The sequence below is a fragment of the Ambystoma mexicanum genome, chromosome 7q (genome assembly GCF_040938575.1).
Source record: "Ambystoma mexicanum isolate Mex_15411 chromosome 7q, UKY_AmexF1_1, whole genome shotgun sequence".
NCBI classification, from domain to species: Eukaryota; Metazoa; Chordata; class Amphibia; order Caudata; family Ambystomatidae; genus Ambystoma; species Ambystoma mexicanum.
Window position 1 is genome coordinate 123,441,163 of NC_090941.1, and position 25,013 is coordinate 123,466,175.

Genomic DNA, 25,013 nt, shown 5'->3' on the forward strand with positions numbered 1-25,013 from the left:
GTGAGTGACTCCATGGATGCAAGAGGTAACCGGTATTATTTCACAAATACTGAAGCCATCTTGGGGTCCGTGGGAATGGTGGTTGAATGAATGGATGTGCACCCACAGTCATATGAGTCCACTGAAAAGATATCTGAGAATTCCAAGAAGAGCTGTTTTAGCGTTTGTCTTTGCTCCTCAGTCTCACAGGCATCAGAAAGAGTGATACCTTCCTCTGCCATCTGCTTGAAACCTGTAAAGACCTCGTGCTTGACAATTTCCATGGTATCCTCCAGCTTGGTGGAGAGATCTCTTTTGATGCTGTTGACCTGGGCAGGGGATTCGTGGTAGTGGTACTTTACTCTGAACACTACCTCCTCCCTCCTAATATCACATGTTACCTCAACCCCCCGTAGGAGCAGGAAGAGTACACCAAGAACTTCCCTCCATGCCTACTAAAGATCTTTTCTGGAAGAATACTGTCGCTAATGTAAAAACAGTCATTTGGGATTGGTCCCATGATCTCATTACTTAGAGCAAAAGAATAATGTTGGGCATCAACCACCATTCCAATAAAGGATCTCGCACCCAAAGTGATACTTTGAGGGTCGCTGTTATCCACCAATATTCAAATGGTGTGGTGGTCCAGGTCTACTAGAGATGTTGCATTTAAATACAAACCTTGCTTTTGGAGATAGGAATTTAGATTTATATAGGTGTCCTGATGTTTGAGGTTCTATCCTCGCTTAATTTTGAGGGGGGAAAGTAAATTGACACATATGCCCTGGGATGATAACCTCTTCTCGCACTTGAACTTCAATAACATAAGGTAGCAATTGAGTCAACTGGAATGCTTTTTCAGTGTTTTCAAAGCCCATGGGTTTACCCCCCAGTCGGGACCAGGATTTATTATTATTTAGGTCCAAAATCATTGCGAACCGATTGACAATATCATTGCCCAAATAGAAGGCAGAAGGCAAATCTATTATGCTCTATGCTTTTGTCACCAATACAAATTTTAGCATACACCTGCTAGGCAGGAGATCTTTGGAATTTAGCATTTCCAGACCTACTTCCCATTTGTCAGTCAATTTAAATGTGGGAATGGTCTGATCTTTTGGGTGTTTCCTGAATAATTCTTCGCAGATGAAGCTCCTTCCATTATTCAGGCATATGCAGGCAAGCACTGGCTCCTCACCCTACTTTAACAAAAATTGTTAAAACAGCTGCTCGCCCTTTTTGTGAATGACTGTGTGATCTTATGCAATTTTCTGTGTCGGAGTTCAGGAATCTGTAAATAAGGTTTTGCAGCTCGCAATGGAAGTTGTTGGGGAATCCTCCTTTTCCCAGGCTTCTTGGCTGTCCCTCGTTACCTGGCAACAGTTCTCAGAGCCTGTTTGGGGAAAGGATATCTCCTCCATTTCAATTTTGGCTCACATGTTTTCGTTGAATAGTTTCTGGTTCCGAGACAGTCTCCATATTTACCTGTCCCCCTCAGAGTCTTTTGGGACCCATTTTGCTTTGGGAGGGATTCCCCCATTTTTGACAGAGAAGGTATGCTTACCTGAATTCTTGAGGGATTCTTCTCTTTCAAATGGGATAATCCGGAGTTCCTCCACAGAGTGGGTTCTTCTTTGGCCTCTCCTACTTACACTTTGCTCTTTGGGTTCTAACATTTAAGGGGTAGAAGAGACCCTTTCTGGCTGAGAGGTTTTTAGGGGTTCTGTTTGGGTGAGAAATTAAGCTTCCTCTAGGCCTTGGCATCCCCCTTCACCATGGACCCCTCCTCAAAAACCTGTGGGTTGTCAAAGGTTTCCTCCTGTCATTTTCCCCCTGGGGCATCATATCTGGGGGTGTTGGACATTCTGGCAAGCAGGGTTAAGTTGAGTGTTAGACTGAGCCCTCAGCATACACCTCACATCATTAGTCAGTTGCTGGACTTGTCGCTCCAGTTGCAAGACCTTGTCTGGGTGGTAGGGAGGTTTCAAATGTAAGTAATTTCAATCCGGCACTTCACCTAAATCAACGCCTAGCGTGTAATGCACAACTGAAATCCTTATTTATTTTGTCTCTAAAAGTTCTTTTATTCTGAACGATGTACCACTAATATCACGCCTCTCTCTTGGAACCCCCTGGTCACACTGAACCAGGAATCAGGATGGTTTGCAAAGTTAAAATATTTATTTATGTAGTTACAATATATCACACTATGTTTAATGAGTATGCAATTATCACCAATGGGGTGATGTAACACTAAGCAATCTCTTTAATCACAAGGAGCAATAGTGAGCAAAACAATTCAGCACAGAAATAAAACTTTTGTGTGTATGTTCAAATTAAATAGTAATGTGGTTACTATTTCCCCCTGCACAGCCCTCAACCCCCCAACAAGCAATATAAAGAGATAGGAGGAGAGAGAGCAGGTATTCAGGAATGCAGAATTCAAACCAAATATCAATCCCAATTTCCCCCCAGCAAACACAAGAGAGAAACAGAATTGATTGGCAAACTGTCAAAATGGTTTTAAAGTTGTCTTGAGGATGGAATGTGCAGAAACACTAAATCTGGTTTAAATTGCTGAAATTGTTTAAATTCTTATGGGAACCACTTAAGATAGTTACAGACAAACACTAGCAATGATTTGATACAAATAAGCAATGTAAAAAACTGAAAACTGAAGTTGGGTGCAATCAAAAGCTGTTTTACACGTGTAATATTTTGCCAAAATGAACATTCGCTTCAAACTGTTCCGCGTGTGGTAATCGCGATCCCGGGAGAACTATATGCATGTGGAATGTGGTTTTTGGTTCTATGGAAAGGAGGAAGTTATGGACGTTTTTGTGGAGGTCGTTTTTCTGAGACAGGCGCAAGAATGGGAAAACAGGGATGCACTTTTCAAAGGCAAATGGAATTTCGTTTACACTAGGTTATGACTATAGAAAAAGAGAATGCCACACATGAATCTCCATCAATCCTGGCCAGGGACCCTTCATGTGGTGGATAATCAATTTATTTCTGGGATTCAATTTATTTATTCACAACGCTATTGATTTATGATTTTAGAATACAAATAAGAGAACTCAGCGCAAGAAAAGTTCTGACAATTCAAAACTACTCCTAACAATATCAGGTTCTAAATACAAAAGAGGATGGATTTAGATAGGGGTTGCTATGGACAGTACATATGCTAGTGACACAGTTCTACTCTATAGATACTCACTATATGGGTTTCAAACGGAACCGTCATGGATTCTGGTCAGGGATTCTCGTTCTGGGACAGACTGCTGGGCACACCGGACTGGGTCTGCAATCAGCAAGACGCTCTGGTCACCGCACAACAGGACTGGATAGGATCAGCACATCACTGACAGCACGGCACAGGATTGGGTTTAATCTGCCCTTCTTGGTTCTGAAGATAATTATTTAGAAGGCAAGCAGTTACAGCACAGCCCCTGTTTCTTTTGTTCCCCTTAGGTCTCTGGGATTCTTTCTGGTTCTGGAAATTCAAGGCCTAGTTGAAAATGGTTCAACTAATGGAATGGGCCTTTCTGCTTGCAAGTTTCTGGAGTCAGGAGGAAGGAAGATGGATGGTCCTCTCGCAGGGTGCTCCGCCAGCAATCGGTTAGTGGGTGAATCTGTGTCTGCTTTTGACAGAATTTTCCCCTTTTTGTCCGGAACACAATGTCCAGTTTATCCGAGAATTTGTACAAATATGCGCGTTGAACATGGGCATAAGGGTATAATGTTTCATAATTCTGGCACAAATACATTTGCTGTAAAACCACCTTTTCGACCGTTTCCTTCTAGAACATGTCACACAGTTCTGCTGCCTCTTAAAATGTACAGTCAGAAGTTAAATACACAAATATGTGATTTTTGTAATTTAAACAATTTTACAAAGTAAGTTATATGTATTTAACAAAATGTTTCTTTGTGAATGTCCAGCCCCAAATGGCTGTTTGTCTCCGCCTCCTTCTGGCTCTCTGCAGTTAGAAGCAGTCTCCTCCCATTTCCTGCAGAGGCCCAGGCCATTTACGACTCTTCACACTTAGCCTTCCTTTGACTGGAGGAAGTCCATTGTCTTCTTCCCCTGGCAGACCAAATTCTCCTCCCCTAATCAAATCATCACAGAGGTGTGATTTCCTGGTGGAGGGAACCGAACTGAGATGCCTGGCCTCCGTGGGGGAAGCTGTTGTACTGGTTAAATTGCTTTAGGCAGGCTTAAATTCAATGTCATTCTGTTACGTTTTTTTCTTGCTTTAAAACAAACTTGTAATTTCAAAACAAGCAGCTAGAACACTTATTCCAGATTGTAAACCATGGGATTTAAATAGTTACAACCTAGGTTACTCTCAATAACATGTCACTTAGGTTTCAGACATTAGATTTCAGTTGTACAAGTTTAAATCCTTATGATGCAATCTACTGACAGCTGTCATACAGGCGGCCACGGGTACTGCACCCAGCAGATTTTGACAGATTTCACAGTCAGGCACATTTTTGCTGTGAGTGTTTTGATGACAAATTCAGCTTTCAGAATATTGTCTGTTCATTATGATTTCTTGAACTACGTGACTTGTATCACCCAGCAAGAATATTGGATGTTTGCGGGTGTTTTGTGCCGGCATTCTGCAGTTTCAGAAACCAAGAAAACGATTTAAAAACAAGATTTTGGATTTCTTTCAGCAAAGCACTGCTTTTCATGCATGCTCCATTTAAACTTGTTGTGAAGCCCAGTGACATGTTTCAGGAGTGAGATCTCCATTCCACCACTGACAACATGTATGGTAGATTTGGCAGCCATCTTTTTGTGTTGTAAAGCGCGATTTCCATAGGGTTTGGCGCACACAGGGGTTTTGCGGCCATTTTTGATAATTCTGGCACCACCAGAACACAGTGATGCCGCAGGGCAGAGCATAAGTGGGTTAATACATCCCACACAAGCCATACCTCTGCTGCTCCCAAAAAGGGTAACTGTCCCTTATCCCACAGTAGCTTGGCCACCCGAAATTTCCCTGATACATTTTTATCCCTAATCTCCCTTCTCCCGCGTTCAGTGATTTATTGTCCTGGAACTGGGGAGAGAGAGGAGGATTGTTTTTGAAGTTATGGTTTGGGGGATGTCTGGGGAAAAAAAATCAGATTGGGAGGTGGAGTGATCCTTCCAGAGGGAAGTTTTCAGGGAAGTTTCCCTGGGCAGTACTTACCTGATTGGTCCCCCCCCTGGGCTGGGGGATTGTATACATACCACAGGATTCATTTGGTACCCCTGTGGCAAGGGCTTATATAAGTGGCTGGGTCAGATGGATCATTGTTCTAGCCCCCTGCCGGACTACCATTCAATTGGGATGGGTTGGGGGTCCCTTCTGCCTCCCATTTTGCTTGTTGGCAGAAGGGTTACTTTTCGCTCCCTCGTCTCCAGATCCAATGTAGGGGTTGTTTTTATATCTCTGCCACCTTTGTAGCAGCTGTGGTGTAAGATGGTTTGGGGGGTTTTACAGTAAGTATACTTGCTCTCAGCAGGCTTCTGGGCCTCATAAATCCGGGTTGCCTGTTTAATCAATCACCCAATCCAGTGTCCTATGCTCATGAAAGTCATGCACGAACTGAGTCATTATGTATTTGGGGAGCGGATGGAAATGTGTAGTTATGAACTCCTTACTATCGGTGTGTACCCGCCGGGAAGTCTGAGCAAATGCCCACTTAATCTCCTGTACAAACTCCCTAGGCACCTGCTCCTCGCCACATTGCAAAGTATATGCAGCCTTACGGGCCTCTTGTGGGTTCCTATGCATTGACATTTTTTTCCAAATGGCCGTCTTGTAGATGGACCATTTATAATGATCCTGGTCCCCCAGTCCAGCAAAGAAACTGGAGTTCTCCGGTGAGAAAGTCAATTTTTCAAATGCTATACAATTCATATCATTCCTGATCTGGAATTATACCATCATCTGTGCAGAAATATCCAGGTGCTCCCATCCCAAATATTTGGCATTCTTGTGGTATGTCAGGAATCTATTTATGGTCTTGATCTGTCTGATTGGGTCTTTGACAAAACCCTTTCTTTGTTTCCAAGTATTTGTATTCTTCTGCACCGGAGTCCATTCACCTTCTGATTCAGAACTGCTACCAGTACTTCATTCCCTGTTTTCTAGAAGCTCCCTATCTCTATGAGACTAGGAATATCTCCATGAACCACCCGCCTGGACCAAAGTGAACACTCAGGGTCATTCTCCTTGTAGTTCCTTTCAGGCCCATGATAGAACCCAGTTTCTTCATCCCTACTACCAGGGAGTCTGGGGAATTCCTCCTCTTCCCCCAAATATACAGTTGTTTTTAGAATGCCATCCCTAGGCTAAGGGTCTGGCTTTTCTCCTTCAGCAAAGCGGGCACGTTGGTCTCTTTGTAGTCACATCTTCAGCCAATATACTTCCCTGACTTTCTTATCATAAGAGTTTTCACTGTATGAACTACTTACAGTATAATTCCTTACTTCCCAGGATACACTGATCTGGCCACTTTCCCTTCTTTGTGGTACATATGAATATTCATCTTTATCAGACAAGAACCGGTCTTCTCAATCATTTGGGCTAAACCTGGATAAGTCCAACTGCCTCATGTTCCCCTGTTATTTGTCAGTGGCATACATGAAGTCAGTTCCCATTTGTACCTGGGAGGTTGTAAATGGGGGACCTGTGGCCCCTGATGGGATGGGAATCTCACCTCGACCAGTGGGTCTTTTCTCATATCCTGATTGGTCAGGGTAACTCAGAGCCTGTTTGTAATTCTCTATTTCATTTCTGAGACTCTCATACCTGCTTCTCTCTGTCCATATTTCCTGTTGATATTCAGAGAGCTGGCTTTTTAATACTAACACTAATGCCTGATTAATCTCAATCACCCTTCTCTTAGCTACCAACCAACCAATCCTTTGTTTGCTGCACCTCATGCTGAAGTGATTCATTCTCCCTCTGTGAGCCCTGTATGCTGTGTGCATATTCAAAGTGTGATTCCTTCAGGATACTAATCTCTTTCCCTTGCTCATCCCTAAAATGCACTGCCTCTAATAGTTTAACTTCTATTTGTCTCACATGCCTTTCTAGCTCATTCCTTCTTTCTCTAATTCTGATCAGTTCCTTAGAACCTAACTGACTCTTTTCTGCATGCATTTTCAACTGATGCACCTCCTGTGCAAGGACACTAGTCCCCTGGTTCAAGAGGTTTGTTTTCTTCACCAGTTGAATTTTCTGTTGTTTTAAAGTATCTACCTGCTGATAAATCTGATCAAAGTCATTTTGGGAATCAACCCCTTTTATAATTAGCTGACTGTTTTCATATTCAACTCCTTTATTTGTAATTGAAAGGCCATAAAGTCATCTAACAGCCCTCTATTATTAATAGTCTGATCATTGACCTTATGTTGCAATGTGCTCACATTGTCTGCATATTCTTTATGTGCAACTTTCAGTGCATAAAACTGTGTTTCATGCTCCGCACTCTCTTTCTGCAGTGTTTTCAGCTCATTTCTGAGTTGTTGAACAAGATCCTGGCCCTGTGACATGTCTCCAGCCGGATTCAACCTATTATCCTCACTATTTTGCCAACTCTCTTCCGCTAACAGCAAATGAAAATATAATTGAGCAGTTAGTAGTTAGCTGAGCCATTTGTATCTGTTCACCACGAGCAGTTGTGGTCATATAAAATGCCTCAACCCATTCTTGTTTAAGAAATAATTTACATAGGGGATGCTCCCTGGCTTCACCAATGTGTACAGTAATCATTTTCACAATGTTTTTTTGCACATTAGTAAACTTTCTTTATGCAGGGGCAAAATCACCCTGTTCCTGCTACATTTCCTCACACAAATCAATTCTTACACAATCTTAATATTTCACATATATATCTCCCTGGAACTCAGGGGTCAAGACTCCCCCTCCACCTTAATGCAATTGCATCAAAATGAACAGTCTACCCCAATGCACTTTGTCTTGAGTCGGATATAGCTAGCTAAATCCCAGACACAAGCCCCCAATGTGTAACAGTTTATTGAACTGCCACCCTCAACACGGGAAGTTCCTTCCCTCCCCACTTCAGCCGTCACACAACAAAATGCTTAATCGATTATTTTCTTCAGCCATACTTCAGATGCATATCATGCCCCTTGGTTCCCTCCCCTTGAGCTACCAATGAGGCAGGAACCAGGCCGATGTACAGGAAATATATTTGTATTTATTTAAATTATAAGTAATAGAAATCACACTGAACTACACACGCCACCTTCTTTGTGGCTCACCATTAAGTTCTTGTAACTCAAATCAATTACACAAATTAGTTTAAAAAAAACACAAATTGCAATCCTTGAATTTCTACAAATTTCACTTCAAGAGATAATTAAATTGATCAATAACCAAAACCATTATACATGTAGTGCTGTGAAATTTTGATTTTCCTACTGGCTTAAAAGGCTCATAGTAGAGTTTCAAGATTGGTACAACTACATATGACAATTATGAGTTGACCCACACTTTTGATTTAAAATAAACACAGTGTGATTTAGCGCCTTGATTTTCAGACTCCACTACTTTGATCTTTGTTGAGGAAGTCAGACAGAAACATCTGACTGATTTGGGGGATTTTGGATTTCAGATGACTCTCCACTGAAAGGCCTGTTTTGGGGAAGAAGCTGGATGGTAAAAACTGGGATGATTTGAGAATTTAGGATTTTCCATCCTCCTCATCCCCCCCTTAAAGGCCTGTGTTAGGGGAAAGTTGGACGAAAAGATTGGACTGATTTAAGAACAAAGACACCCATCTTCCTTAAAGAAGTTGAGGCCAATATGACAAAAAGCATTACCTAATTAAATTATAGGCTATCGCTTTTCTGCGCACACTGGGAAGAAAGTTTTGTTAATTTCTAATTTTAACAATAATCACCATGTAGTATTCCACCAAATAGGGAATTAAATACGTTCATCTTTAAGTTACATAGGCAAATTATCTACACAGTTTTGCCCCTGCCCACTTTGAAGGGAAAGGATTTGAGGAAAGCAGATTCCCCCTCCTTTTGGTTTCCCAGGGCTCAGTTCTACTTACATAGAAGGACTCTGTTTACAGTTCAGGAAAGCCGGCTGCATTTCAGGACGCTCTGGAAAGAAAGGGCAGGGGTCTAGTCACTCCACTCTCAAGGATGGCCTCCTGCTCCCCCTTATTGGACCCTGTCAGCTTTTAGGCATTCCTAGCAATAGAAAGCTCCACCCAGATGCACTTTCAGCAATCTCCTCTGGTGTCCCCTTCCAGCTGTCAGATGATACATTGCAGCAGCACTCATTTAATGGTACATTTCAGCAACTCTGTCCCTTCCTCCTAGTGCAGTACTCCGTGTATAGCAGGAATTACACCACCAATTTTACAATCATGGGGGAGTGCCCTGCAAGAGGTCACACAAATAGGATTGCACAGTTACCCTTCTCTCTCCTCCCCACACCAGCCACTATCTACAAATTGTTTTAAGAGCCTGGAGCAGACATATGGCAGCTTAATTTACAAGCATCATTTGTTTTCATGTCAAATTTCTGGAAAAAACTAGTTATGCTGAAAAATTTCAAAATGTTTACTAATAACTACCATCATATACATATTTTGTGATTCAGCTAATCACTAGGAATTCAATAAAACAACAGCCATGTCTACACCATGTTACACAGCCATGTGGCAACTTTCTGTCAGTTCCGTAAAATGCATGACAGTTATGAATAGGCAATTTATTACCCATATTCCTAATTGTATACTCCACCCATTCACCAACTTTCACATTTGGAACATTTGTAGATCAGCCAGAAACACATCTTAGATGGCCATTGCAGTTCCCTGAGTCACAGGTGGATGAATTTTAGATCACCACAATCACCTGAAAATAACATTAAAAAATGACACATAAATAAAAGAAATCTGACTTATGGTTGCTCCGGAAAAGGTCTAAGTTATAATAGTCCTTTTAAATGAATTGTCAATCTGTATGTTCAGCAAATGGGAGCTCTGCTTCATCTAGCCATCCGTCTCCTTGGGCCAGCCTATGACCAGAGATTTTTATGAGTCTCTTTCAAGTTGGTTGTTTTCTTTTTGAAGTTGTAGCACCCATTTCCACACATTTTGGTCATGCTCCAGTCTAGGAGAGCAGTCCAACTGTCACCGCCTTCAGAGCCAGAAAGTCTGGGGAACACTGGATTTTCCACACCTTTCACAGGACACACTTTATTGCAGTTGTAATTAGATGAGGGATGTAACTTCCAGACTTGCAGTAGGGGATTTCGTTGTGAAGTTTGCCCACGGACAAGCCAAAAGGGTTTGCCTTGGGCCGACAGGAACTTTTGCATGGAAAACTAAGTGGCCTTTTCTTTTCAAATGTCTGCTGATATTTTGTATGCAAAACATAATATACATTACTATTTGTCAAAAAACACCATATTTTTTTTTCCCTGACATGTTTCTGTTAGCAGTGGGACTTTTTACACATTTCATTTGCAAACATATGCCAAGCCATTTTTGGGGTCAGTGTTTAAAAATCCTGCCTTTCAGGTGTAAGGGACCTTCAGTTTTCATTTGCAGCCACAGACAAAGCCATTTTTGTGTCCGTGCTGAACAAAACCTTCTTTTCATGTAAAAGGGACTTCAGTTTGGGGTCTTTGAATCCATCCCAAAACTCTTACTGTGGAGTTCAAAATTAGGAATTCCACTCCCATGAAAAGTGGACCTTGTGCATGAGCTGAATTACCCAGAAATTGCTTGATTGGAGCTTGAACATATGGCTAACCTTTAGGGTCTGCTTGGCTTAGGTCAAACGACCAATGTTTGGAATTCGATACAAACACCCAATGTTGGAGTTTGATACAAAGACAACAGAAGAAGAATTGTCAACTGAGAGTTTTAATCAGTTATCATTAAAGCCTTTATCCCCAAAGCAGAAGAACAGGAATTGTGATTAGAAGATTGTTTCCATAAATTAGGTTTTATACATCTTTCCAGGTTTAAATTTTACTTGTGTATTCCAGCTGTTGTTGCAACCTGAAAGGTGACTTTGTTTTGATTATTAGACTGGGATGCAGAGTTAAGTTTGTATGAGGCTGGATACATGGAATTAGCCCCATTGAAAGAGAATGGAAACATGTATTTGAATTCTGGATATTGAATGGATTTTTATAGGAAATTAATTGAACTTGAGTGAGAATGTATAGTGTTGAATTTAATTAACTCTTGTTAGGGACATATTTGGGTTGGTGGAAATGTTTTCTTTGGGATATTTGTGATGTTCCTTTTGGAAGTGTGTTATGTGAATTAGTTATGTTTCTCTTTGTTTGCTTATTTTGTTATTTTCTTTTTTCTTATTCATGTTTACATTTTATGTCATTTAAACTGTGCAAGGTTTTCTGAAATGTTGAATCCAATTCAGAGAATTAATACAAATATTTTTATTTGAATTCTTAATGTTCCTGCTTTTATGTTTTTTGTGCTGGTTTCTACTTGGGTTGCTAGATTGCTTTTTATTTTCTTGTACCTGTTTGCCCTGTCTAAAATGAGGCCCATCACCAGCTTGGGAAGAAAACAGCTCAACAACTAGCTCAGGCATTGCAGGCACACAATCCCAGGTGTCTTGATCTTCAAAAAGGTCTCCAAGACACAAATTAGAATTTGGACTTGTAGATCACAAAACCTCAATATCATTAGCCATAACTACTGGGTTAAATATAAGGACTGAGTCTATTAAAACATCAGAAGATGGAAATGACTTTTAATTCTCAAGTGTGATTAGGTAGTCAAATTGCCCATGACTAGTCCTTAAAGCTCAAGAATGGAATGAACCCTGAAAGCTATGTTCTCATATAGCCGCACTAAATAATCAAATACAAGTTGAATGCCTGAAATGAGGCTGAACCCAGGGTATTAGACCCCATGACACTTGCCAACAGCGTGTTCATGTCTGAGTGAGTTTGAGTTTCCCCTGGCTCCATTATGTCCAATTTACTTGATGAGCTAAAGGGCTCAGAACAATGAGAAATAGGAATACTAGAAAGAAGTGGAGAGACTTCCAAAGATTTTGATAAATAGTGTAGCTGGTGACCTTCCCATTCCGACTTAGCACATATTAGTATAAAGGAAGATTCACATTCTTTAGAACTAACAGGGGGAATACGTTTGCTGTTAACTGAGGAACAAGGGCACATTTGACTAAGATAAACAAAAGACAGGTTAGACAGCAAGGACCAAGTTAGAGCCATAATTGAAATATAATTTAACTCAGCAGCAACCGACAAAGATTCTTCTGCTCTCAGAAGTGCAAGAGATTATGAGAGATGGTTTTGTTTTTTTAGGTCGCTCGTCATACTTTTTGATGCCACCTTAGGAAAAAACTTGATTTTGTGACTGCTGATGGGCAATCGGCCGGCACATTCTGAGTGCTATTTTGAGGAGTTTTAACACAATCAGAAGGTGAAGACTAAGGGCAGCCAGAGGGCACAGTTGGGCAGTTTGGTTTGCTTCTTGTATTATGATTAAGGGCCGTCTCCCCAGACATAACACAAGTTGGAAAGGGGAGAAGCACCAATAGTAAATGTATACCAAGCTGGAAAACCTGCTCACATTGTTGCAAGACTTCTTTCCAACCAAGCCCAAGGTCTTCTCTAAGTCAGGTGCACTTGGGTACCCTTCTGCAGAGAACAGCTCGAATTGCACTTCTCAGTGCACTTCCCCAATGCGCTTCCCACACAATGCCATATTTTGTAGGCCTCTGCTTTCCTCCTCACAGCGTCCGCCGGCATTCTCTAGAGATGAGGCAACAATGGCTGCAGACAGTAAAGAGAACAAGACACTGCTCCAAATGCACTTGTGACTGCACTTTAAGCCCACATTTATTTGCTAATGCAAACAGATTCTACATTGATTATATGCATCAGCAGCTATGTGATTTCTTACAATACATTAAGCAATCAGCCAGGTTTAAAAGAAAATGTCTGTGTAGGGCAATGTGTTATAAGGAATATAACATCCCCTACAGTACTTGAAAATGATATTGCAAGTCACTTTGAAATTGCACTTCCCTGACCACATAAAGGTGCTTGAAATTTGGACTTGTTCCTCTATTCGGTCACGTAGTTCCTTGATTACTTGCAATAGTCTTGTAACAATATTCTTGTAATTTATGATAGGGACAGCACATAGATTCCTTAGGTTTCTGTGAGCCATACAGATGTATCCCTTATATAACAAATGGTATGGGGTAATTTACCCCCTATATAACATAAACAAAAAGTCTATCCTGTTAAATAAAATGCTTATTTCCTGTTACAGATAAATTCAGTCAAAGTTTCTGTGTCACAAATCCAACAGTTTTTGATTAATACCAAACGTGCAGCTCAGTAGGGGCAAGAGCTTGCTGTAAATATGTGCATGAATCCTGCATGTACATTAATGGTGAAAGTCTCCACCGAGCTGTCTCTGACGTTCATATTTCTTAGTTTGATACAATGAGAATCATTAAGGATGGACATAGCACGACATATTTAGTACCTACAAATAACATAGTTGATAAGGAAATTCATTGGGCCTCATTACGAGGTCGGCGGTAAGGGGTTAAAGGCAACGGTAAGGGTGCCGTTGCTGTTAACCCCTTACCGCCGCATTACGATGTTCCTTAGCGGCTCCTGCTAAGGGAGCCTCTGGTTTTACTTAAATAATACTAGTAATGATAATAAAAATGCGTTATTGAAATAACAATGTCAATTAAACATTGTTATAGTCACCTATTTTTACCCAAACAAAGTTAGTACATGTGTAACAACATTGCAAGGTTGAATGGCAGAGGTCGCATTGCTGGGATTCGATCTTGTGAACCGCACATCACACACATATCCTAGCAGTCAGCACTTGAACTACTGAGCTGCCTCACCATCTTCTCTGCCTAAAACAGAAATGTGTAAGTCATTCACATTAAGTGTAAGTCATTCCTGACACTTACATATGCATTAAAAGACTGCCCACAGGTGGGAGGGAGGCTGGGTCAAACCCTTCACACTCGTGCGATTAGTGAGCACATTTTTAGTGACATGCCAGGGTCCTGAAAAGCGAAATACACGCTCATTGAGCTCTGTAAAATCAGGCTGAGTTGAAGTGTTCAGGCTCGTAGCATGGGTTCAATGTGTCATAAAGAGGAACTATGCGAAAACATATACTCATTTACAGCTATTACCCAATACAAATAACGCAGGAATTAAAATAATATATGAACGTATGTTTATTTGATTGGCTATATTTAAGGCATGAATGAGAACCACATATTTTAATCCTTAAAACGACCACCTTCCAAAAGTATGATATGCCTGCTTCAAATTCATACCCAGAGCACTACACACGCCTATCAAGGACTGCTCAGATGATGGAGATGCACATGTAACATTAAATAATAACTCTCAAATAAAGCATACATATTTCTGTTTTAGACAGAGAAGATGGTGAAGCAGCACAGTAGTTCAAGTGCTCACTGCTAAGATATGTGTGTGAGGTGCACTTCACAAGATCGAATCCCAGCAATGCCACCTCTGCCATTTTACAGATGTACTAACTTTGGTTGAGTAATAATAGCTGACTATAACAATGTTTTATTGACATTGTTATGTCAATAACACATGTTTATAATTATTACAAGTATTATTAATATTATTAGTATTAATATTTCATCATCATTATAATCAATACTGTCAGGTGTCATTTTAAACTGCTGGCAGCACTGGGCTTTCCCCTGTCTCTGGCCTGCGATGAGTAAAGGTTACACCTGGCTTATGGGAAAGCAATGCACTTGCATCTGAAAAGCCATATTTTCTGTAGCAGTCCTGCACAATCCCAAAGTAGGCCTGTTGCGAATCTGCCCAAATATTGCTCTTTACATTCGGGCAAATGCAATAAATAAAACTCGAATTGTTACCGTGAGTGTGGACATCAGGAAAAGTGAATCACAATTGTCAAATAAAACAAGAGCATGCTGATGTGTCTTTAAGCAGCTGCCACCTCATACTCATCACCAATTGATATTATTCCCATACATGGCTTGCATTTGTACCTTAGTTTTATTAAATGGTATAGGAACAGTATAAGAATTGCACTGCTGTACCAGACCATGGCATAGAAACAGTATAAATATTGGACTGCTGTACCAGACCATGGCATAGAAACAGTATAAGGATTGGACTGCTGTACCAGACCATGGCATAGAAACAGTATAAGGATTGGATATCTGTACCAGAAGTTTCATTGTTATCTTTCTCGAACATCACAACTTGTATAGGCTTTTTTTCAACACTCTTTATTAGGCTGCGGTAAAATGTGCAGACTGACAGAACAGCTTCAACATGCACAAGCTTAGCCAGCATCACCAGAATATAGCACACATCCATAATAACTCACTGGCACATGTCAGGGGCAAGCAGGAGCATGCACGATGGGACTCTGATCTGAAGCTATCACACAGCTTACTTAATTTTGGTTGGACTTGGGAAGATTCACAAGGCAGACAGAAAAGTGAACACATATTTAAATAAATGTGAAGTTCTCTGAACGCCACCCAGATATTACCATACATTTGGAGATCATGCATCCTGCCATTCATAATTACCAACGTTGCCGATTTGGCGTCAAGGTCCAGGATGCAGCCCTCCTAAGAGGGACTGGTAATAGATGTCAGTATCTCTTTCTTGGCCATAAGTGGCGAAAAGCAACTACTGAGTTTTCAGCCTTTGGACATCTGCATATCAGAAACACTCAGAAAAGGATGAGTAGGGGGATGCGATGGGCGCGTTATACGTGCACAGGATAGCCATGTGAGTGAGAATGCCACTTCAAAATGTGTTAAGCAGGTTGAGATATCCAGTGTCTTTTACTTTGCTAAAATGTATAATTCCTCACAGATTGAGATGTTCAAAATCTACTCCTCCAAAGTTATTGCCACAGTAAACTATGGAATAGGGCTTTGGGGGAACAGTAATTGGTCGCAACTGCAACTGCAAGTTCTGAAAATAAGTTTCGCAAACAGCTGCTTGGTTTACCAATGTTAACTGAAAGAGCAGGGGAAAATATGTTGATATACTATAGAGAGTACTTTGTGTGAAAGAAAATACTATTTAATTTATTCTTGGCACATTTTAAAGCAAATATACGCCCACATTTTGTTCAAGAGTATCCAAACATGTGTTGGTTTTACATTACTTATTTCTTTATTTTTAATTGCATCAACCCTTTAATCTTGTATCTATTGTTACAGTACTAGATTCATAAAACCGTTTAGATTACAGTCACATCTTCACAAAATAAACAAAGGCGCATACATCAAATATTCAACACAATGAATCAATGGATAACCTACATAATATATTCAGTACATATTACACAAATGTATCATCGACTAAAGTACATTGTGCTATTCCAATCCCTATCCACATTCATTTGAAAATAATGTGCTAAATGCCTCTAATCCCTACCCACATTCATTTGCAACTAAAGTGCTAAATGCCTCTAATCCCTACCCACATTCATTTGCAACTAAAGTGCTAAATGCCTCTGATCCCAACCCACATTCATTTTCAAATAAAGTGCTAAGTACCTCTAATTCCTCCCCACATTTATTTGCAACTAAAGTGCTAAATGCCTCTAATCCCTACCCACATTCATTTGCAACTAAAGTGCTAAATGACTCAAATCCCTACCACATTCATTTGCAACTAAAGTGCATTGTCCAATTCTAATTCCTATCCACATTCATTTGCAGCTAAAGTGCTAAATGCCCATAATCCCTACCCACATTCATTTGCAACTAAAGTGCATTGTGCAATTCTAATCCCTATCCACATTCATTTACAGCTAAAGTGCTAAATGCCCTTAATCCCTACCCACATTCATTTGCAACTAAAGTGCATTGTGCAATTCTAATCCCTATCCATATGCATTTCCAACTAAAGTGCTATGTGCCTCTAATCCCTATCCACATTAATTTGCAATCAAAGTGCTAAGTGCCACTAATCCCTATCCACATTTATTTGCAACTAAAATCTAGCAAAGTCTGCAGCACATTTTGCTGCCCATCGAGAGCTGAGTCTCTTATTTTTGGAAGACAAAGTTTCACTAGAACCTATGTTTCTATCGTTGCATACATGGGACAATGTGAATGCGATTCTGACCCAGCAAATGATTATGTGGCTGTTAAGGTCAGATAACAACATCATGACTATTCTGTGGTTTAGATGTATAAGAAAGATGTCTAACATGTTGAACAGTGAAAGATGTGTTTTAAATCCTGGTAGTATTACTCTTGAGGCAGCTAAGAGCTATACAATAAGTGTGTGGGTGATAAAGAAGGCTCAAAGAGAATATTTAGAGCTGATAGAAAATACCAATCGCAGCACATTTTGTTGACTTTTAATGGCATTCAACATTATGTGATGTTGTCTAGATTTTTAAATGAACAATATTTTATCACTAGAATATTCTTCCTCTAAAGTTTGTTACAGCATCATGGGTTGTCCCCCTATCTGATCATTACACATGCAAAATGTGTAACAGTGGTATTGAAGATATAATGCACTTTCTTTTCTTCTGTCCCATATATCATCAGGTATGATATGATATGGTTTGGTATGTATAACACACCTTTACACAAGTGTTTGTAGGCACCATACATTCACTTAACGGCTTCTATTGCACAACTATAATTTTACGCAATGTAGACCTGCAATGCTCTTTATTCTCTGTGTAGACGCGCATCTGTGTAAAACTACCATTGCTGCGTCACCAACACTAGTCTCAGTCTGACAGGTTACTCATGAATATCCAAACATAGGAACAGGGGACAATGGTGCAAGTACAAGCAAAACACGAAACCTCTGCTAGACAAAGTTCAAGTCAACATTCACTTTCATGTCCCTTAAAATGGAGCAAGTGCTAGAAGACGCCCTTTGTCCAAAGTCTTGTCCTCATAGGGAAGGGACCCCTTAAATGAAGTACCCCTAATCACAGCATGTGCCTGGATAGTAATGCCCACTTCAATTGCCAAGTAAAAAAGATGTAGAGACAGACGAGGCCCTGTTGATGTGGAAGCTGTCTGAAGGCAGGCTCTCAACTGCGGTGTCACCAGAGGGTTTAGCGTGATTCTCTGTGAACAGGTTTTAGAAGATTGGGTCAAACCCAAATCTATCCAATTCAAATCTCAAGTACTCTCACCTGAAAGGCTTTCTCAGCTTCAGCAGAAATGGTTGTGTCAGGTTGAACATCGCTCATATAGAAATGAACCATTGAGGGGTATGGCCTGGTGCCAGAAAAAATGGCTACCTCGTAAGTGAGCTCTGCCAACTGAGCCTCTCAACTTCCAGATACACACCATTCAGTGCCCCTGAGAAAGCCTGCACTGGTGGTTATTAGAAAAATGGAGATCCAGTGAATGTACCAGTGAGAGTGACATAAATAGACACACTCATTGTTGGTATACGGGAAAAGCAAGAAGCCGCCAGCAACCAGTCATAAAATGGCAGACGGAGCACTCATGTGGGACTGGCGTTGTGTCTGGGAAGGAAGGAGGCCACAGCCCCATAAGGACGACACCACAGTGAATCAATACACGAGAGCACCAGAGAGGTGTGACGCCGGTGGAGGGAAGTATGGAGTGGCACACATGCCAAGGAGGTGAGACAGAGGAGAGGGAGGTGGGGCCCTTCGGGGAACAAGGCTGCAGTACAGGGAAGCCCCATTTAATGCAGCAGAAAGATTACTGGCACCTACTGCCCTGCCCCTCCGGAGCGGTGCACAAGCCCTAGTAAAAAAGAAATCCACTTTTTGGATTGTTTTGGGATTGCTTCTGGCTTGTTTTCAAGCTGCAGATTTGTTTGCATTTATTTTTGATTTTTTGGGCATTTTCCAAGTAAGGATTTATTTGTCTTGGGTTGGAGGATTTATTTTGGATTTTTACTGACTTGTTTCTCAGTAAAAACAATCCGCTAACACTAATTGGCAGGCAAGCATTTTTACAGGATTTATTTTGGATTTTTTGACAACCAAGGATTGTTTGGTTTTAAAGTGAAGTATTTATTTTAGATTTGTTTCAACTTGTTTCTCAATAAAACCAATCCATAAATACTACACATTTTTACTGCATTTATTTTGGATTATTTTACAAGCAAGGATACACTGAAATATTTATTTAGGATTTTTCTCCAACTTGTATCTCAGTAAAAACAAACAAGTAACATAGGCACATTTTTACTGCATTTAAATGTTGGAAAAATAATGTCAAACTAATTTCAACGTTGGTTGCAGTTATTTGGCATTTTAATCTGGTTAAAAGTTTCTCAGAGTTTAAGTTTTATTTATTTTGCACTTTACTGATTTCTCCAGTAAATAATGCCTAGTCGCTAACATTCAGGGTATACCAATTTGCAGCAATGGGTAGAAGAAATGGCTAACACCTCGGCCATCCCATCTCTCATCACGCCGCTGGACGGTGGCCGCCTGTCTCCTGCCTGCAATCTGGTGCAGCTGTACCCCTCCTCTGTGCCCCTCTGTATACCACCCCCGGTGCATATCGGTTCTGTTGTTACCTCTGAAAAGTGCTCTGTTATGCATCTGTATTGTTGTATACCTCTGTAAAACACTCTGAAGTTTCTCGAAGCTCGGTCAGTGCTTAATAAATTCAATAATAATCAATTAGGATGTAGTCAGAATGCATTCTGTTCAAACAAAACTGGTTTGCATTACATTTGAAAGGATGTTTTGATTTTAAAAAATAAGACTATACAAATCTCAAATAACAAAGTTACAGTTCTTTTTATTTAATATTTGTCATTTTCCTTTCATAAAAGACTTAACAGCAGAAGTTAACATTTCTTTTACTTAACATCCTGGGTACTTAGATACATTAATAGCACAGTTCTTTTTAAAGCAGTTTCATTTAAAACAGCTGTCAGTAGTAGAATGCACAATGAAGTAATGGCGATAACACTTTGGGTCCGATTCATGGAACAAATGTGCGCCGAAAATCTTGGTGCAAGCTGGCGCAAGCGTGAAAAAGCAAGCGCACGCCTGTGCATGTTTACTCAGGGATGTGCGCCAAATCCGAGCGTGGCGCGCACGGGCGCCCACGTCACAGCAACATCCCGAACGCTGTGCACAACGCGCACAGCGAAAGCGCACAACGTCGGCGCACACACCAAAAACAGGGCGGAAAACGGGGCAGAACACGCGGAATGGGGAACAACGCGTGAAAAAGAAGGCGTAACTGGGGAAGTACTGCAGGGAAATACACGGAACGCCCACACGCACGCGAACAACACGTATTCATGGAATCGAATACGGGAAACCTGCGCACGCTAAAAGACGTGCACAGGCATCAACACGTCCGCCACACGAAGGCAGGCAAAAGCGTCCCCAAGTGCAGTATAAAAGTGCGTGCAAACAACAAACACATATATACAGCTACGATGAATGCCCCATTTGTCGCAGCACTGATCATGGGACACCGCAGGAGGAGGAGAATAGCCAGGGCCTGCATTTATTTGGCCCGGACCAGCCTTTTTGGGATGCCTGATGCCCAGGTCTATGGCAGGTATAGGTTTCCACCTCGTATCATCCTAAAACTGGTCAGGGAGTGGGAAGATGACCGTACCTCACCCACCCTGTGCTCCGAAGCATTGAGCCCCTTGGAATAGGTGATCAATGTCCTGCATTTTTTGGCCACTGTGTCATTTCAGCAGACAACTGCCATAGTGGGAGGGTCTCACAGGCTACGCAGTCACGCTGCCTACACCAGAGTGTTGGCAATCATGACTGTGCGCCTCTCAGTCTGCAGGCACATATACATGCCCAGAACACCCGCAGAAAGGCAGGCCGTGGTCCAAGACTTTTACAGGCTGGCACACTTCCCCAAAGTGCTTGGTGCCATAGATTGCACCCATGTGGCACTACGTCCACCTAGGGCCACTTAGCACATCTATCGAAACCGCAAGCACTGGCATTCCATCAACGTGCAGTTGTATGCGATGCCAAGAGAATCATCACCTCTGTCTATGCAAACTACCCTGGGTCCACCCATGACAGTTTCATATACAGAATGTCCTCCCTGAGCCGGGCCCTGGAAGCTGGGAAGCATGGCGACGCATGTCTCCTAGGTGAGTACAAATGCCTGTGCACATGCATGCATGTCACACACAGACAAATACACAAACCCAACTAATCACAACCATTATCACCTCCCCAGGGGACAGTGCCCACCCTCTGAGCAACCACATGATGACGCCAATCCGGAACCTCACCACACCACCCCAGGTAAGATACAATGCTGCCCATATTGCAACCAGGGACATAGTGGAGCACACATTTGGAGTGCTCAAGTCACGCTTCTGCTCCCTTGACCGGTCTGGTGGCCAGCTACTATATGCACCCCCAGTAGTGTGTAGGATCATTGTGGCAACATGTGTCCTGCACAATGTTGCAACACGGCGGGACATACCAGTGGACATGATTGTGCCTCCACATCCCCAACCACATGCACAGGTACTGCCCATCGGAGGGGAACGGGCATGTGGCAAGGCAGCCTGGACCCAGCTTATGGTCACATTTTTCACCTAAACTCCCACCCCTGTGGAGTGCACACAGGCCTGGCACATACCAGGTGACAATCGATGATGACAAAGAGACAGTCAACTGTCACAACCTTACCACCCTGAGAATGTTGCCACGGAAGTGCTACATTGTGTGCATCCCTAGCTACTTAAACATAACCAATCCTGTGTGACCAAAAGGAACACATGCAAGGTGTGTATCACACCACCCCGTGCAAAACAGGCCATGACAATCACTGGTATGTCACCCAAACCCTCCCAACCCACATCACCCTTGTCTGCCACACCATGATATGGCATGAAACAGCAAAAGCCCAACACATGACCAATTACATACGAAGTGACATGTCATAAATGGAAAGTGGCCCGAGACAATCACGCCTGACGTGGAATCAGATGATATGACTGACCAACAACCTCCCACACATACCAAGTAATACACAAATGATTGCCACCAGTGGTAGCATCAACAAAAGACTGAATGCCTGTTCACATGCACATTGGCCAAGCCAAATTTGCTACTCTCTAACCCGTGTGCTGTGTGTGTGTCTCCTGCAACACACTGCTCAGCACACAGCACAGTGAGCAGCCATTCTGTTGGGGATACACCTTGACCATCACATAAAAAGGATGAACAAAAAAAATAACCTATTGATGCATGTACACGATCCCCAAATGGTAATTGATCATGCGCTGCAGGGACACAGCGTGCCAGAGAAGGCAATCTGTGTGCACCTGTGGGCAATGAAGGGTGGTTGTACGTGTGGTGGAGTATTGTGTAACTGTATGTGTCAGTAGGGAAAAGCTGGGATTTTTTGGGGATTGCATTGCTACTACCAGGAAGGATTTCTAATTAACATATTTTGGGTGAATTAGGCCAAAAGGAAGCCAAACAAATCCATTGCTTTTGGATTTATTTGGAGATTGCATTGCTTTTGGATTTTTAGTGGATTGTTTGGGGATTGCATTGCTTTTGGATTTTTAGTGGATTGTTTGGCGATTGGATTGCTTTTGGATTTTTACTGGATTGTTTGGGGATTGATTTGCTTGGATTGTTTAGGGATTGCATTTTACTGAGGATTTCTAATTAACATATTTGACTGCATGAAGACAAAAGAAAGCCAAATGCAAACCACTGAGTACAATTGGAGTTTCTGCACTTAGAGAGGATTTAAAGAGGATATACATGTTTGGGAAAATCCAGTAGTAATGCCCTTTCAATCCAGATTTTTGTTGGTAGGGGAGTGGATCTCAGCAAAGTAGACAAGAAGAAAGGCAAAAATCAGTAAACACACAGAAGCAAATGCAAACAGAAGGGGACTGACATAGTTGGAATCAGAAAACAAGTGGCACTGGGTTGCGAGGAAGACATGCATGAAGCACACTGGATGGCGGCTGTTGAAGAGAATGCGTGCAGCTGAGGTGGAGGAGGAGGAATAAAAGAGCCTTTAGGGAAAGACCATGGTGTGTAAAAGAGATTACTGGAGGTGTCTTGTGCAGGGACAGCAAAGACAATATGGCGCACAACAACTTAGAGACTGGGGGAGTCATGGGGTGCACCCTCATCCCTGGAGAGTTCCTCCGATGAATGCAGTCCTACAAAGTGCACCTGTGACAATCAAGTAAACAGCAACAATAAGGCCTTTTCTTACAACAAGAACCTCAGAGTGCCCAGAATACCTTTGCACATATGATACATGGCTAGCACATGGAGGGCCACAAGTAAACCATGGGGAAATACAAATTTGACCTTTTGCTGCAGCAATTTTCCAAGCTCAATGAAGCCATTTCAGGAATTGATGCGAGAGTGAAAGACACTCATGCGGAAGTAATGGTTGCAAAGTATTGGTTAGCTTACCTTTTGAGCAAGCAGAAATCCTCCCGCATTGTGACTAAGCATTCTTTCGACTATGAAATCAAAATGATAAAATGTCAAAAAATAGAGAAGACAATTACATGGCGAGCAGATAAGTGCCCCACAGTTGGCTTATCTTAAAAGGAGAATTCACCAAACCTACAAAAACAGAGTGAAAAGTATTCATATTCTTATGTACAACAGAAAAAATTGTGCAATGATTAGATCAATTTGCGATCACAATACTAGGTATATTTGGTCTGCTATTAAGAATTGCAATGTTAGTAATGAGGTGGGTTCGAAAAATGTTATATCAGCTGAAACTTGGAGGCCATTTATTATTACAAAGTATCAACTGCCTTCCCGTTTTGCTCAATTCAAGTATGTGACTCCACCTTTCAAATTATTGGAACCACTTGTGTGGTCGATTTCTGACATAGAATGGGCTATCAGTAGATTGTCGACTTTGCGTGCTGCGGGACCGGATGGCATACCATTATGTGTATATAAGTCAGATCAGGCTTTTTTGGCAAAAATTCTCAAAATTAAATTTGATAAAATCTTTAGTTCAGGTAATTTTCCAAACTCATGGGTTATGTCCATTTTGATTCCTATATATAAAAAAGGCGATCCGACAAAACCAGAAAACTAGAGGCCAATTGCTCTAACCGATGCAGCAGCAAAAGTCTTCTCGATTCTTGTTCTAGCCAATATTGAAAAACATATCCAAAAACATAATATATATTCGAGATCTCAAGTTGGGTTTAGACATTTAATGAGCACATTGTTGAATGCCTTAATTATGGCACATTTGTTAGATGGAACAAAATCGAGAGAACCTAGCCCGATATATCTAGCTTCGATAGACATGACTGCAGCATTTGATACTGTAGTTCGTAATGTACTTTGGGCAAAAATGCTTAAATTAGGTATTCCGCAGTATTTAATTTATTGGATTGCCAAATTTAATTCCAATACATCCTACAAGATTCCTATTACTAAGGGGTTGTGGTTACTGAGCCTGTAACGTCATACATAGAGCTTAAACAAGGATGTAACCTTGCGGCTACGTTGTTGAACTTATACCTATGTGATATGGAGGCTATTTGGAAAATTTCTAACACGTTTGCTGCAAGGTTATCTTCCTTAAGGCTACATTGGATATCATTTGCAGATGACATTGTGTTATTCGATCTGACCCCCTCAGGCTTGCAAAAGAAATTGGATCTGTTTGCTGAATATGCATTTCATCATAATTTGAAAACAAATTCAGGTAAAACCAACATTGTGGTATTTGATGTGGGCAAAAAACTTAAAAAATATACTTGGAAAATTGATGGTAATGAAATACCACCCCCTTTAGAAATGACCTACCACGGACACCGGTTAAGTAATATCTGACCTATAAATTCATGGGTTGATTATCTACAATGTAAGTCAGATGAAAATTATTTTCGCCCAATATTGTACATTTTCTTTGACTCCATTATTAGAATTCATGGCTTTAAAGGTTGAACCAATTCTTTTGTATTCTC